The following is a 14,333-nucleotide window of genomic DNA, read 5'->3' on the forward strand; positions in this document are numbered from 1 at the left end:
GATGTTGTGTTGAGGGGCATGGTTTAGTGAGTACTATTGGTGATAGGTGGGTGGTTGGACTGGGTGATCTTGGAGGTCTTTTCCAACCTTGGTGACCTGATGACTCTTTAATACTGTCCTATGCAGATGTTATGTTAACACAGTGTTGCACTCTTGCCCCCTCACTCAGTACAGCTGAACATACATTTTAGAATAAAACTTTCAGGGGAATGGTTTTTCTTGTCCTAATCTGAAATGCAAAAGTGTTTGGGTAACTCCCCTAGGAGATCAGTACTGGATTGCAGAGCCTCTAAGGAGGCTTTAAGATCCTGCAGCTGGATTTGGATACCTATGGCTGTTTTGCTCACAGGCGAACAGCATGGCACAGCCTGGAGCTGTCATCACAGTCTGTGATTAATGCCTGCAGCTTCTGGTGGAGGAAGGCACAGAGGATCACATTCCTTCCCCTTGCTGCCTGTTATATCACTTCACACTCAGAGATCACCACTTTGGCATCTCACGGTGCCCTGATTCTCAGCTCCTGGAAATAACACACTTGCAGTACAGTCAGTTGTGTATCAAGCAGCTCACACTTCTGGGCTCTGGTCAGTTAGTTTTTACAGATGGGTCAGGAGGAACAACCTTATCTGCATCTATAGCTGGGCCATTACCATCCTGACCAGTTTTATCCTTTGGGCAACCTGATGTAGTAAGGGAAAGATGTCCCTGTCATGGCAGAAGGGTTGCATCAAAAGATCTTTAGAGGTCCCTTCCAACCCAAAACACTCTATTGTTCTATAACCAGTGAGAAGAGCTCATGAGATGAATCACAGGATCACGGAATTGTGATCACAGTCAAAGGGGTTGGGAGGCACTGGTGAAGATCCCCCAGTCCAACTCCCTGCTAAAGCAGGTTCTCAGATGTGACCTCACAGGGCAGAGCAGAGCAGAGCAGGAGGATCACCAGGATCACCTCCCTCAGCTTGCTGGCCACACTTTTTTAAATGCACACTAATATACCATGGGCCTTCTTGGCTACAAGGGCACTCTGCTGGCTCACGGCAGCAGTTGTCCACCAGGACACCCAGGTCCTTCTCTGCAGAGGTCATTTCAAGTCAGCCCCTGACCTGTACTGATGATTATTCCTCCCCAGGTGTAGGACTCAGCACTTTCTCTCTTTGAACCTCATCATTTTCTTCTCCATCCAACTTTCCAGCCTGTCCAGGTTTTGTTGGTCTAACAGCTCATCTATTCTGAGCACAGCCATATATTCAGAAGCTTTCAGTTCTCCCCAAGGACTGAAAATCCAGTCCTGGTTTGGGGTGCTAAAGTCTTGGGCTGGAAACTCTACCTACTGCCCAGCCACTGACACCTTTCTGTCTTTCACATTGAGTAGATTACCCTCTATTTACTGGTGGTTTCACTTACCAGAGCCATTTCCCTGGGTTTCAGTTGCACTCACAAAATGACAGACTGCAGCATGCATAAGCTTTGCCCTTTCTTCCTTGAGCTACTTGCAGAAATATAAAAAAGAGTGCTGAAAACCAAATCAACCGTGCATCTAATGCATTATTCTACACCCACCCCAGGCTGCTTTACTGAAATAGTCTGCCTTGGTGTCTGCAGTCCTTTCTCCCTTTAGTTATTTGTCTAACTGATTAGCAATCTGTTCTGTGTAGAGAGGATATTTATACTTTGAATAGCTGGCAATTCCTGAGATTGGAGATCCCAGATTAGACCTCTGTGGGATGACGTTTTTTGTAAAAAAAAAAAAAAGACCAGCAAGGTCTTCCCTAGGAACATCATCCACTCACCAGAAAGACAAGCTCAATGGGAGCACCCCCAGATCTACTTAGCATCTAATCCTGTGGCTCTCACCACTGTAAGGCTGAACGCTGTAGGTGCAGATAGAGAAAATTCTGTATGTCCCTGAAACAGCTCTTGCAGGCTGTTCTTTAGTCTCATCATGTTACACTGATGACTAGAGAGGCAACAAAGCCTTTCCAAGGACCCAGGGCTTCATGAGGTGTCTTAACCCTTCACAAATCTTGTAGCTCTACCTGAACCTCTCTGTTTTTCCCCGTTTTCCACGCAGAGCTGAAAGAGAGGTGAAAGTGAGGTAATTCTTTCCAACAAAACAAGTCTGAATATAGCTATTTCTTTGCCTCCCAATATCAGCTTTACTATGTTCACTAAAACCTTGTAGTCACTCAAGTCTGTTCTTTCTAGCTGTAGATGTCCCTGTTCATTGTGGGATACTTGGACTAGAAGAGCTTTAAGGGTCCTTTTCAACCGAAATGATTCTATGATTCTATGAAGAGTGTGGGAAAGGTGTCTGGATTTGATCTGGTTTTTTTATGGCCTTTCAGTGAACTTGGATCAAGATTTTTCCAGTAGAACACGCGCTGTGCTGATTAATTCCCGGTCTGTGTTGTGGATGCACTGCCCACGTGAGAAGGGTGTTGGCATCTGTACCTTATTGGTGCTGTGACCTCCCTTCCTGAGGTGACAGTTTCCTGGCATTCCCTCATGTCACCTGCCAACATGACCTCAGGTGATCCATTCATGCGGAGGCGGCAATTAAGATGTAAACAAGGGAACTTTCTCAGCACGTGGCAGGTGGTTTGCTGGCCAGGGAGTGATCACTGTGTCCTACAGCCCCATCATGAGAGAGGTTTTACCTCCTGTTTGCTCATCCAGGGAGCGCCTGTGAGTCTGAGCATGACATTATTTGTGCCATGGGAGAGGAAGTTGTAACTGGATGGTCATTACCATGAACACATCAATCCATAGCCCAGACAGAGGAGATTCTCATATTTAAGCATCATCCCAGTAACTAAAGTAGGCATCTGACAAGACTCAATGTTTTGGACCTTGTTAACTGAGGTGGGGGTTGAACTAATTTTGCCACTTCTCAGTGGGTCCTGGACAGATTACCTTCATGATTTTGGGGGCACATCCATGCACACTGGAGGACTGACCCTTTGTGCAGAAAAGAAAGCAAGATTGGAGGTGAAAGCCCAGAGAGACAAGGGTGTCTCAGGCAGCACTGGATGGCCAGAGATCAGCAGTATCTAAGATTTCCCCAAATTACCTCAGAAACCATGGCAGGCAGTCTGGGCTTCCTATTATAAGAGGCTAAGTGTTCAGTTCACTGTGAGTGCCTTCACAGGGAGCAGAGACCACATGCTGAATCTCTTGCACATCAACAGACACCAGTCATACAATGGAGAGGGCATGGCATGGCATCAAAGCAAGGATGTGTACTTCTCAGGAAAAGTTTCCCAGGAACGGATGAAGAGAAGATATTTTATTTTAAACAGTAAGGATCTTCAGAGGTAATTACCTCGAGAAGTGGTGGATCGTCTTTGTTGAGGTGTTTAGATCAAGATAGCATAGAAGAAACTTGTTAGCCAAGAAGAAGGTGGATGGCTGCTACATTCAGTTTCATGATCTACAGTCTTCTGACCTCAAAGCCTTAATTCTAATGAAGAGTGCATAACACAAATTGTCATAGCCTCTCGAGCATCCAAATTTCAGTAGGACAGGGAGCAGGAGTGGCATATAGTGGCATTACCTTCTTCCTCTTTGCTCAGTGTCATACAATGCTTAGAGTTCCCAACAACTGATGTCTCTGCTACCTTAATTTCTTTCAAGATCCACTGATTCTCTTGACAATCAGAATCCTGATTTTCATGAGGACTAAGGCACTTGTCACCGAGGGCATAAGTCTAACCTTTTTATTCACTGTTTCTCAAATGAAGAGTAGAATAGATTGCAAAATCTTTAATTGTTCTCAGATCCCCTGCTGGAGGACAGGAGGTGAAAGAAGCGGTGTGCAGATAGCATTGGTGTATTAAATCTCTATGCTCTGTTAGGATGATACAATACGTGAGTCAAATGGAGTAGAATAAGGCAATGAATCAAGAGCCACTTCTTTTGGCTTTCCACACTGTGAAGTGCCTGGGATATTCCGCATAATTAGACTTTACTCCGAGCCAACTATTCATTTTCTTCACTGCATCTGCAAATGGGAAATTATATGGGATGTGGGACTTCAGAAGAAAGGTACAGAATTTGCACTTTTAGAATGATACATCTGAATATCTCTTAACCAACGTCTAACAAGCATATACTCTGCAGGATTAATGCTATGGAGTGATCCCCAAAGCAGAGTGGCCAGTCATGAGGTTGGATTATGGTCCTGAGCAATCAACAACGAGAGAAGAAATACCAACCAGATGATAAAAGCAATCCTCTTGGCAACTGTAACAGAATAGCTCTGCCCAGGCTCCTCCTGAGTTAAGCTCTGTTGGGTTTCCCTCGCTCTTGCATTTGAGATCTCCTCATAACTAGCAAGAAAGTCATAGAGGAGGTCATTGTGGTGGAGACCTAGCATGGAAGAGACATACATGGCTCCATGTCACACATCTTGATGCATACAGAACTAGTTTAAAGAGTCTTTTAATCTCACTTCATTGCCTGCCCTGGAGGATCCCTTCAGATGATGTTCAACTAGCCCAGAAAGCTGCAAAATGAACCATTTGGATAAAAAATAGACTTTCCAAAGAGGTGTCTTCATTCCTTTGTTTTATGTGCAGTTGATGTGGTAGAGATGGTGGGTGCATTTTGTTTAACCTAGATTATTTCCTACGCCAAAAGTAGCTGTAAAGCTTCATATAGAAGCCAGGCATGGGAATGATGTTCTAGCAAGGGCTGCAAGGTCCAGATGGCCACTTCATTCCATCGGGGCTCCTGTGAATTAGCAGGCAGCTGATCTCCCCTGTGCTCAGACAAGCCCAATCCTTCTTACCAATCCTTGTGGGAAGAACAAGGAGGGCAGTCTGCTTCATGCTCTACATTTCCCTTTTGGGGTTTTCCCTACTGGGAAAAGCTGGATGCCTTTTCTATTCAACCTCCCGTGCAACAGTATTGTGAGTGAGCTTAGGGAGCTGTGAACAGGAACAAACTTGATGGATTGATATGAAGGTTATACCTTCAGAAAAGAAAAAGAAAAATCAACAGGTTCTGAATACTGAAGACCTGTTGGATACATAAGCACTCTTCCAAACCTAGCACATCTGTTCGGCAGGATTCCCAGTGCAGCTTTAATGCCAGGGGAGCCATGGCACAGTGCTTTCCTTCAGCAGCAGCAGCAGGTTCAATGACTGAAGGAGCAGTTCTGAGTCTGGATCCTGTAGTTTTACCCCAGTCTGTGTAAGAGATTCCCCCATTCATTGTTTTTGCAACACAGAAATTCAAAGGGGGATGATGATTGAGGCGTTTTGCTGACTAACATCCCCATGTTGCTGACTAACATGCAAATAATTAATAATATTTATTAATATTATTTATGAGCTCCTCTCCATTGGGTGAGACCTCTCTTTTTGAACTCTGATGAACAGTGATGCCTGGGCTGTTCTTCCACCCTCCCCCTCTTCTTCCTCTTCTTCCTTCCAGTTGAGGGAATTGGGCTTGTTTAGCTTGGAGAAGAGAAGGCTCCAGGGAGATCTCACTGCAGCCTTCCACTACTTGAAGGGAGCTTATAAACAGGAGGGGCAATGGCTGTTTACAAGGGTGGATAGTGATAGGACAAGGGGGAATGGTTTTAAACTGAGACAAGGGAGATTTAGGTTAGATATTAGGAGGAAGTTTTTCAGCCAGAGGTTGGTGAAGCACTGGAAAAAAAGTTGCTCATGGAGGCTGTGGATGCCCCATCCCTGGAGGCATTCAAGGCCAGGCTGGATGTGGCTTTGGGCAGCCTGGTCTGCTGGTTGGCAACCTTGCAGATAGCAGGGGGTTGGAAATGGATGAGCATTGTGGTCCTTTTCAATGCAGGCCATTCTATGAATGAATTCCTTCTCCAGGGAAAGGAGACAGGCAGAGCAAAGGGATCATGTAGTTGGTTTCAACAACTGGATCTTTTCACTAACATGTTGAGGGTACTTTGATGGCAAACTCCTGCTTTTTCCAGTGGGGTAGGTATATGCCTTCAAACATCTGTACTGTAAAAATGGAGAGGTGGTGCAAGCAGTGTGGTAAAGAAAAGGAGAATGATAAGACTGCAGTTTAGTCTGCAGTCCCTGAAGAAGTTATTCTATGCCATTCCACCTCACTAGCTTGAATGGGAATATTTATGTCCCACTGCTGGTGGGAAGCCACAGAAAATCCACTTTGCATGGTCATTACTGAATGAGATGAGTGGAACTGCTGTTGGTAGAGAAAGGGCTTTTCTTACAATGAGGAATGTGTACTGGTAGGTTCACACAGGAGGTGAACACTGTCCCATATGGTGTCTCATTCCAAAGTCTCACCTGGAGATCGTAGAATCACCAAGGTTGGAAAAAGCCTCCAAGATCATCTAGTCACACCATCCACTTACCACCAGTATTTCCCCACTAAACTGTGTCCCTAAGTACAACACCTAATTGAGGAGAGGCAAAAAGATATTGCTTTTCTCTCCAATCCCCCCCAAGAAATGCTATCCTTACAGTGGGAATGCATAAAAATAAAAATTATGATTGAACCTTAATACTCAGTTTTGTGTGACCGGTCTGGACCATTCTGTCACCATAAGACAAATGTCTTTTGTCCTTCAAGACTGTCAGCTTTCATAACCCTGGTGTGTCAGGGGAGCTGTAGCCTCTCAGAAAGTGTGACTTTTTGCCTACTTGCTAAGGAATGAGAGTTTTTACTATAGTGGAAAATGTTCCACATCATAAATTTAACAGTGACTGAATGTCGTATGAGAAGGATGGCTTAAAGATTAAAAGCTGCAGAAATTTAATTATTTGTAGGCAATTTTTGCTCGTAGAGGCCAAACAATTCCATGCTGCAAGCAACACAAGGCGACATCACACCCCAGGTTTTTTCTTTCCTATCCTGAATAATGTTTTGCTGAAAGTTGTTCAGCCTACCCAGCCTTGTGATCAGTAGGCATAGGGCTGTCCTTCTTCACTTGCATTAACTTGTTCCATGGGATTTGGTGATATACGTAATAAGTCAGCTTTAGTCTGTTTGCTAGTTAATCTTTGGACAACTTTCTAGGACTCAGTTTACAAAATGCTGCTTGCATAAGCAACCTCTATCCCTGTCTCATTCACCACCATGCAGGCATTAATCTGAATGTATTAGAGGATTGTCTCACACTGTCTGGAATTAATATTATGAAAGCACTGGCAGTTTAAGTGCTTCTAGCCCTCTTCCATATATAAGGGCTGGGTCAGACCCGCCAGTGCTGAGACAGTCCTTGAGTTGGGGTCTATGAATTGGGGTGTCAGTCCATTAACCACAAATTTCTTTTTCTTTAGGTCCATTCCTGGTGATTGCTGATGTGTTTATTCAGGAACCATGGTCATCTTACGGCAGGTGAGTGGAGCATTCCCCTCTTCAGCATTTCTAAATTTACCCCATCACCCCAAGGACTAAGAAGACTTCTCTGGGGGGAAGGGTCGAATCAGGCTATTTTTATCCTATTCTATTTCTTTAAAAGGACTGTTACAAGATGCAGGGATACTCATTAGCCTTAATCCTTGATTGGCTTAGAGGAAATCATTGCTCTCTGTGTGTAGTCCAGATTAACCTCATGGAGTGTTCTGCTTCTATTTTCTCATCTGGGATGGCCCAGGAGCTGCACGTGAGTCCTGGATATACAGAAGAGTAAACCAACTTTTTGCCAGCCATGAAGAATGTTTACTGCATGAACTGATTTCTGATTTCAAGTAGCAGTGCTGCTTTGGCTGTGCAAGAAAAGGAGGGGTTATCATATTTAAAAAGAATTGATGCATTAAGCTGTCGATTCAGAAATCATTTAGGGCTTCAAACTAGTTTTCCCTGTGTCTGGGCATGGTTTGAATTATGGAATCATAGAATCTTTAAGAGTGGAAGGGCTACTAAGAACAAGTCCAACCATCAACCAATCCCCACCACACCCACTAAACCGTGTCCCCCAGTGCCACATCTCCATGGTTCTTGAACACCTCCAGGGATGGTGACTCCACCATCTCCATGTTCATCTTCCTATAAGCTTTTTTAGACCAGATACTTATTTTCTGCTCAGACTTCTCAGTTCATCTGCACAGGATTTTGAGAGTATATAAGGAATCCACAAGTGAACTCCTAAAAGTTGTCAATGCTACTTGATACAGTTTTCTGAGATTAAAACAGTATTTTGAGATTTAATTACAAGACAAGAAAAACACTAAACCTCCAAACAACCTGAGATTTTCAAAAAGCTCTTCCATTTACAGAAGGAAGTGGTGGAGTCACTGTTCCTGGAGGTGTTGCAGAACCACGGAGATGTTGGGGGATATGGTTTAGTGGACATGGTGAGGATGGGTTGGGTTTGGACTAGATGATCAAAGTGGTCTTTTCCACTCTTAATGATTCTGTGATTCTGTAATTCTATTCTCAATATTTTGGTGCTGCCAGCTTTATGCTGACAAATATCAGTTTACATAGAACATTTCTTGCAAATCTCTCTATAGCGTGTTGGGGTGATCAAGGACCTTCATACTGAAACGCAGGAAGGTTGCCCAATTGATTTGAGGTAACTTTACATGGTTTACCCCATCTTAAGGTTCACTCTGAGTCAAAGATTTAAGTTATATATCTGTGCTATTCCTATTCCTGATTAGTATGACTTCTCAGATAACTTTCCCTCTGGGTCTGTCTGCTCTAACCATGTCCCAGCAGAGACACTCAGAGCAGGGTACCCAGCACCGCGTCCAGGGGCTTCTGGAGATCTTCAAGGTTGGCTCTGTGCAGCTGAGCATGGAGGGCAGTGAACAGCATTGAGCAAGGAGAAGGCAACACTTAGGGCTTCTACACTGTTTTCTGTGCTTTCCATTCAGTAATTCAGGAGAAAAGACAATATTGTTCCCCAGCAGGGGCCCACAGGGAGCCAAACTTATCAGCTTTAGTCACTAGCAAATTACTGATGACAACTTCATTTCCATGCACAAAATAAGGGAAGGAATAAAAGGAGAGCTTCCCAAATTCCTGCCTTGGCAGCCAGTCAAATTCATTTGCCTTGGCAGCACAGCAGTAGTTTGTTTCTCCGTGTTCTGCCTTTTATTTAAAGCAGTGGTGTTTTGACAGTTGGATCTGAGACCAGGAGAGCATGGTGGAGAGTGCCTGGAGAGTGGCGCATTCCCACTTCACGATGAGTGGAGTTTGCCAAGCTCATCAGTGTTCTGATGGCAAAGAGAAAAGATCTGTCGCTTGAAACACGGCCATTTGTGCCAACTCCCTCTTCTTGCTTGTGTGGACAACATGTTTTTATAGCTATGGTGTCTCAGTGCTCTTGGTTTCCTGCAGACCAATGGAAACGGCCTTAAGTTGCATCAGAGGAGGTTCAGGATGGATATTCTTCTCCAAAAGAGTGGTAATGCAGTGGCACAGGTTGCCCAGGGAGGTGGTGGAGTCACTGTTCTTGGAAGTGTTCAAGAACCATGGAGACGTGGCACTGAGGGATGTGGTCATTGGGGATGGGTGGGGATGGATAAGGGTTGAGCTTGGGGATCTTAGAGGTCTTTTCTGACTTAAATGATTCTTCGATTCTACGACAAATCAAAAGCATTTATCTGCTGACGATTAAAGCGTGGAAGTATTTCCTGTAGGACCAAATTCAGTGTTCTGTGAACTAGACTTGACATGAGATCATACTGGATCACTCTGGTCTCCTGACCACATCCAGTGCATGCAAGAAGAATGGCTATTCTTATGAGTTTCTCCCAATGTTAACAACCTGGCAACCAACTCTTGATTATATAGACATAAGTTAACCATGTAAATATAAAGTAAGCTTACCCAGAAGTGAAGGCCCTGAGGGATCAAGCTCTGCCGAAGTGCCTCCTGCTATAAAGCTCTTGTTTAGTTTAACATGGAGGTGAAATGCATGCAGATGAAGGTGTCTCCAACTAATCTGGAGCCCTGGAGGAGCAAAAGCTTGGTTGGAAAGCCTCAACTCTGCTTGTTTGGCTCAGCAGTGCTCCTTGTAGGTTGTTTTTGGGGGGCAATGCCAAAACCTCCCTCTTTCTCTGCAGCATTTCACCGTGCAAAGTCTGTACCATCTCTGGCATTCGTACAGCACACAATACACAAGACTGAGTATTAAACATGCAGAACAGAAATGTCAACACCACAAAAGCCTCTGCGAGGATCCCTTTGCATTAATATTTAAGTGCTTGAATATGTTCAGCTTGGAGTCACCATCTGATTGTGGAATTAGTTTGTGGTAATGATTTAGATAGCATTGAAAATCAGCTTGAAAGAAACTGAGCAAAATGACAGATGCTTTCTTTGTATCCTGGTTCTTGAACCTTTCCTATTTCCAATCTGGTGAATGTGAGGAGGGCAGCGAATGTTCCTTTGATGGTTTCTAACAGTGTATGTGCAAGTCCCTGCAGAGAAGACAAGGACCTTGCTAGGCTCAAGAAGATAGAACTGGAGATCCCTTTCTAGGACTGGAGTGTGATGCAATGAATCTAGAGCAGCTTGGGGCATGAGGTGACAGCAATGGGAGAGTGACAGAGAAGAGAACCACATGACAGCCCAATCCCTGATTGCAGGGAAGCTGGACTAGATGATCCTCAATGGTCCCTTCCAACTCAAATGATTTTGTGTTTCTATGATTCTACAAGTTTGCAATCCAAACCTTGTACCCACAACCAACATCATTTCAGCTTTAAACCTCCCAGAATAAGTCCAACATGAACAACGCTGTCCTTGACACGTTCATATTTGTGTTTTCTGAAGGTATTTGTGGCTTCTGACAGTCACCTTTTCCTAGGCCAGCCTAGGCTTTTGGATAAAATTTCTCTTTCTCCTCTTTGCTATTTCTACAATGTTTATATATCAAGCAGTCACTTTCCCTCCCAGCTTTGATATTGACTGAAATTCTCTAAAACCTTTATTTTAAACTCATAAAACAAACTCCCTATTCCTCTTATGACAGTAGCAGCCCTTTCTGCACCTGCCCCAGTTTAATTTCTTTCTCCTAACACCAGAATTGCACACAGTGCTGCGCATGAAAGAGATTTGTGCAGTTCATTAACGAGCAAGAATAGATTTTGTGATCGACAGCATCCACAGCGACGCTCCAGGAGATGTTTTCCCTTCCTGGGAGTAAGAATAGAAGAGAGGAGAGTTTGAAATCTCTCAGTCCATTCAGAAACATCTCCCAGCTGGGCTCTGTGAGCACTGTTTTCACCTGGAGCTGACACACATTGTTCTGGCCCAGGTTGATATCAGATAATAAGCATTCAGCTTTGCATCTCCAAGTGATTCATTATGCTATATGTTTTGTTAGAAAGAAAGGGCAGGGGAGAAAACAAGACTTATTGTAGCTTTTCTCAGGGCTGATCTGTAATCATGTTATTATAAAAAGCAGAACGTAAGCCCACTGTTTGGATTCTCTTTCTCATAAACACTGAATAATTTAAATCTTCTCCCATTTATGCCTTGTATCTGTCTGATCTATGAGTATGAGGCTTCCCTAGGTAGCTGTAATTCAGCAATGAGAAGTCCAGCACAAGCCAACCAAAGGGCACATTTGCATATAGATTGAAACACGAATCTTTGGGAGCCATTCATTAGTTGCAGTGCTCAAGACATTTGGCATTTTAACAGCTCTCTGCATCAAATCCTTTCCATCAGATTTATGGGACAATTAAAGTGCTGGGGTAGCTGTGTGCAGAAAATGAAGCTGCAGGCTGGGGAGATGTTCTTGTAGTGCTATGGCTGTGGAATATAAATTGCACGATGTCAAAGAAAGGTACTGTGAGCAATCTCAGTCCTGGTATGGAGATATCCTGCCTCTGAGAGAGTCTGTCTGAAACAGTTGTTCCTGCTGGTTGATATGTTAGACAAGTTCCCAGAATCCATCTTTCCCAAAGTTTGATCACTGGAAACCTTATTCTATTTGATCTCAACAGAAGGAAAATGTGGAGTGAGAGCTGTTACATCTGGGGGTGAGTTTTCTTTTGATTTTGCAAGAGGCAATAGCAAAATACCCAACCCAATGGGACCTTCATCTGAAGGTACAGGATATCAAGAAGCACCCAATAATAAAATTTATCCTGAATTAATCTTGGGATGTTGGGTCTCTCAAGGGAGGGCCTACATCGCTGGGTACAACTCTTAGAAGATAGTTTGTCTTGCTGGATGGTAATTTCTGTCTCTCAGAGCTCTTTAAGATGTCATCTAACGTGCTGAGACATGAGGTCTGGAGCAAGGAGAGAGAAATCCAGCCCCTTCAAGTCACATTTTTCTTTTAAGCCTTTCAACAGCCTGACTCTGGAGGATTCGTGCTGTTTGTAAAAGCTTTCTGTAAAGAAAAATCATAAAGCCCTAGAATGATTTGAATTGGAAGGGACCGTTAAAGGTCATCTAGTCCAACTCCCTTGCAAAGAAGGAGGACAGCTACAGCTTGATCAAGTTCATCGGCTGGTACAGAGATGTTGGAAGTCCTTCGTTTCCCCATTCTGCACCAGAGGTAGAAGTCAGTGTGAGGGTTGATCTCCTCTAGTCCTCAATCCTACTATCAAGGATGTGTTTCCTGTTCACAATGAGAACTAACTGCATCCCAGCAGTGTGGACAGAGCAAAGGGGACCTGTCCTCTTCCCATCCCCAACCCTGCATGCCCACTTTCCTTCACATCAGCTGTGTGTTACAGCTGCTGCTGTTTATTATTTCACTATAATCAAATGATTATAAAAAATTAAAAATTTAAAATGTAATTTAAAAATTAAAATGTAATTTAAAAATTTTTAATGTAATTTATTAATTTTTACTTTTTGCTATTATTTATAACTAAGGTCAGTTCTCAGATGGGATATAGGAACTGGAAAACAGGGATTTGGGGAAAGGACAGAAATTTAAGGCAATAAGGCTGCCATAGAAAATATTTGTGATATGACAGCCCTGATGGGATCCTGCCTTTCACATGCTCCATCTCCAAATGACTGTGCAGCCATGGGTGACTATTCCTTCTCAACCTCCCTCTTCATCAAATTCCCCTTGCACTTGAAAGCGTACAGCAACAAGGCACTGAGAAACAAACTGTCAGTGTTTCATGGGTTTGTGGTCAGAAACACATCCTTGGAATGATGCTGATGTAAGCTCGTGAAAGATTTGTCCTTTCCAGTGTAAAATTCATTCCTTTTCTTCCATTAGCTGCAGCAGCACTTGTTCACACACACTGTAGATTTCTTCATTAGAAAAGCATCCTTTATTGGAAAAGACAATGTCTTAAGCCTGGTTTTCGTGCAGTTAGGTTCAAGAAGCTGTGCATGGCTCTCAGGGTCCAGGGAAAGGAAAGCAATAAGAGACCTTTCAATGACACCAGCTGTGAAGTTGAATTTGTATCTCAGAAGTCGATCTGGAAATAGAGAGAATGTCTGTTGAAGTGTCACTGTACAGACAATAAAATAATTTTATTGAGTTTAAAAGTTAACTCGGAAGACAGAATTTCAGTGAGAGCATAAAAAGGATGCTTTCCACTTCAGTGCAATATACTCATGAAAAGCTTTGCTGATACAAGTTTCTCAAGGCATATTAAGTTTTGGTAAACTGTGTTCACTAAAAAAAAGATTTTTCAGTAAGAATTTTGGGGAAGTAAATATACTTTTAGTTGTTTTAACCCAAAAGAGGAAGGATCTTGATGTTTACTAGAATATGCATCAAATACCTCTACTGGGGTTTTCAGCACTGGCAAAATGAGATGATTACATGTCTATCACGACCTGGAAATTTACAAGCTTACACTTCCACAGTACTTTTTTTGCAACTCCTGATATTTACAGATACTGCTCAGCAGTACTGACTGGCTGCTGACATCCCCAAGCACAGCCAGAGAAAGGGAGTTGTGCATTGACTGGTGTAATTGCCTTTTCCCTATTGACCACAGCTGTGTGTATCTGAATTTTGTAGACATGAGAAGGCCATATCATGAATCAGCCTTCCTCTGCTTTCTTTCCCAAATCACCCTTGCTGATATCTGCACAAGGGAAGTGGTGTTAGCAGAGGAATGCTGCTGCTTGCTTGCACTGGGGAAAAGTCAGTTTTCAAAGCTCACCAGGATTTCATCCTCCACTGGCAATTTCATGAAAAGAGAAAACTTTACAAGCTACAGATTCTGAGAACTTCTGTTTTTGAACAGAAATTTCCTGAGTTACAGTGTGCTAGAGTTGAGAACATACATAAAATGGCCATACTTTACAGACTAGGTCTGTCATACAGAGTAGTCTGTCTCCAAAACCAACTGCTGGCAAACATGAAGGGACAAGTAAGCATATGGTGTAATTTCCTCCTAGTATTTTCCTGTCCTTAACCTAATTTCCTAGCCTTCAAC

This window comes from Centrocercus urophasianus, unplaced genomic scaffold, assembly GCF_019232065.1.
Source record: "Centrocercus urophasianus isolate 14NV4802_14NV808 unplaced genomic scaffold, USGS_Curo_1.0 seq_74, whole genome shotgun sequence".
In the NCBI taxonomy this organism is placed as follows: domain Eukaryota; kingdom Metazoa; phylum Chordata; class Aves; order Galliformes; family Phasianidae; genus Centrocercus; species Centrocercus urophasianus.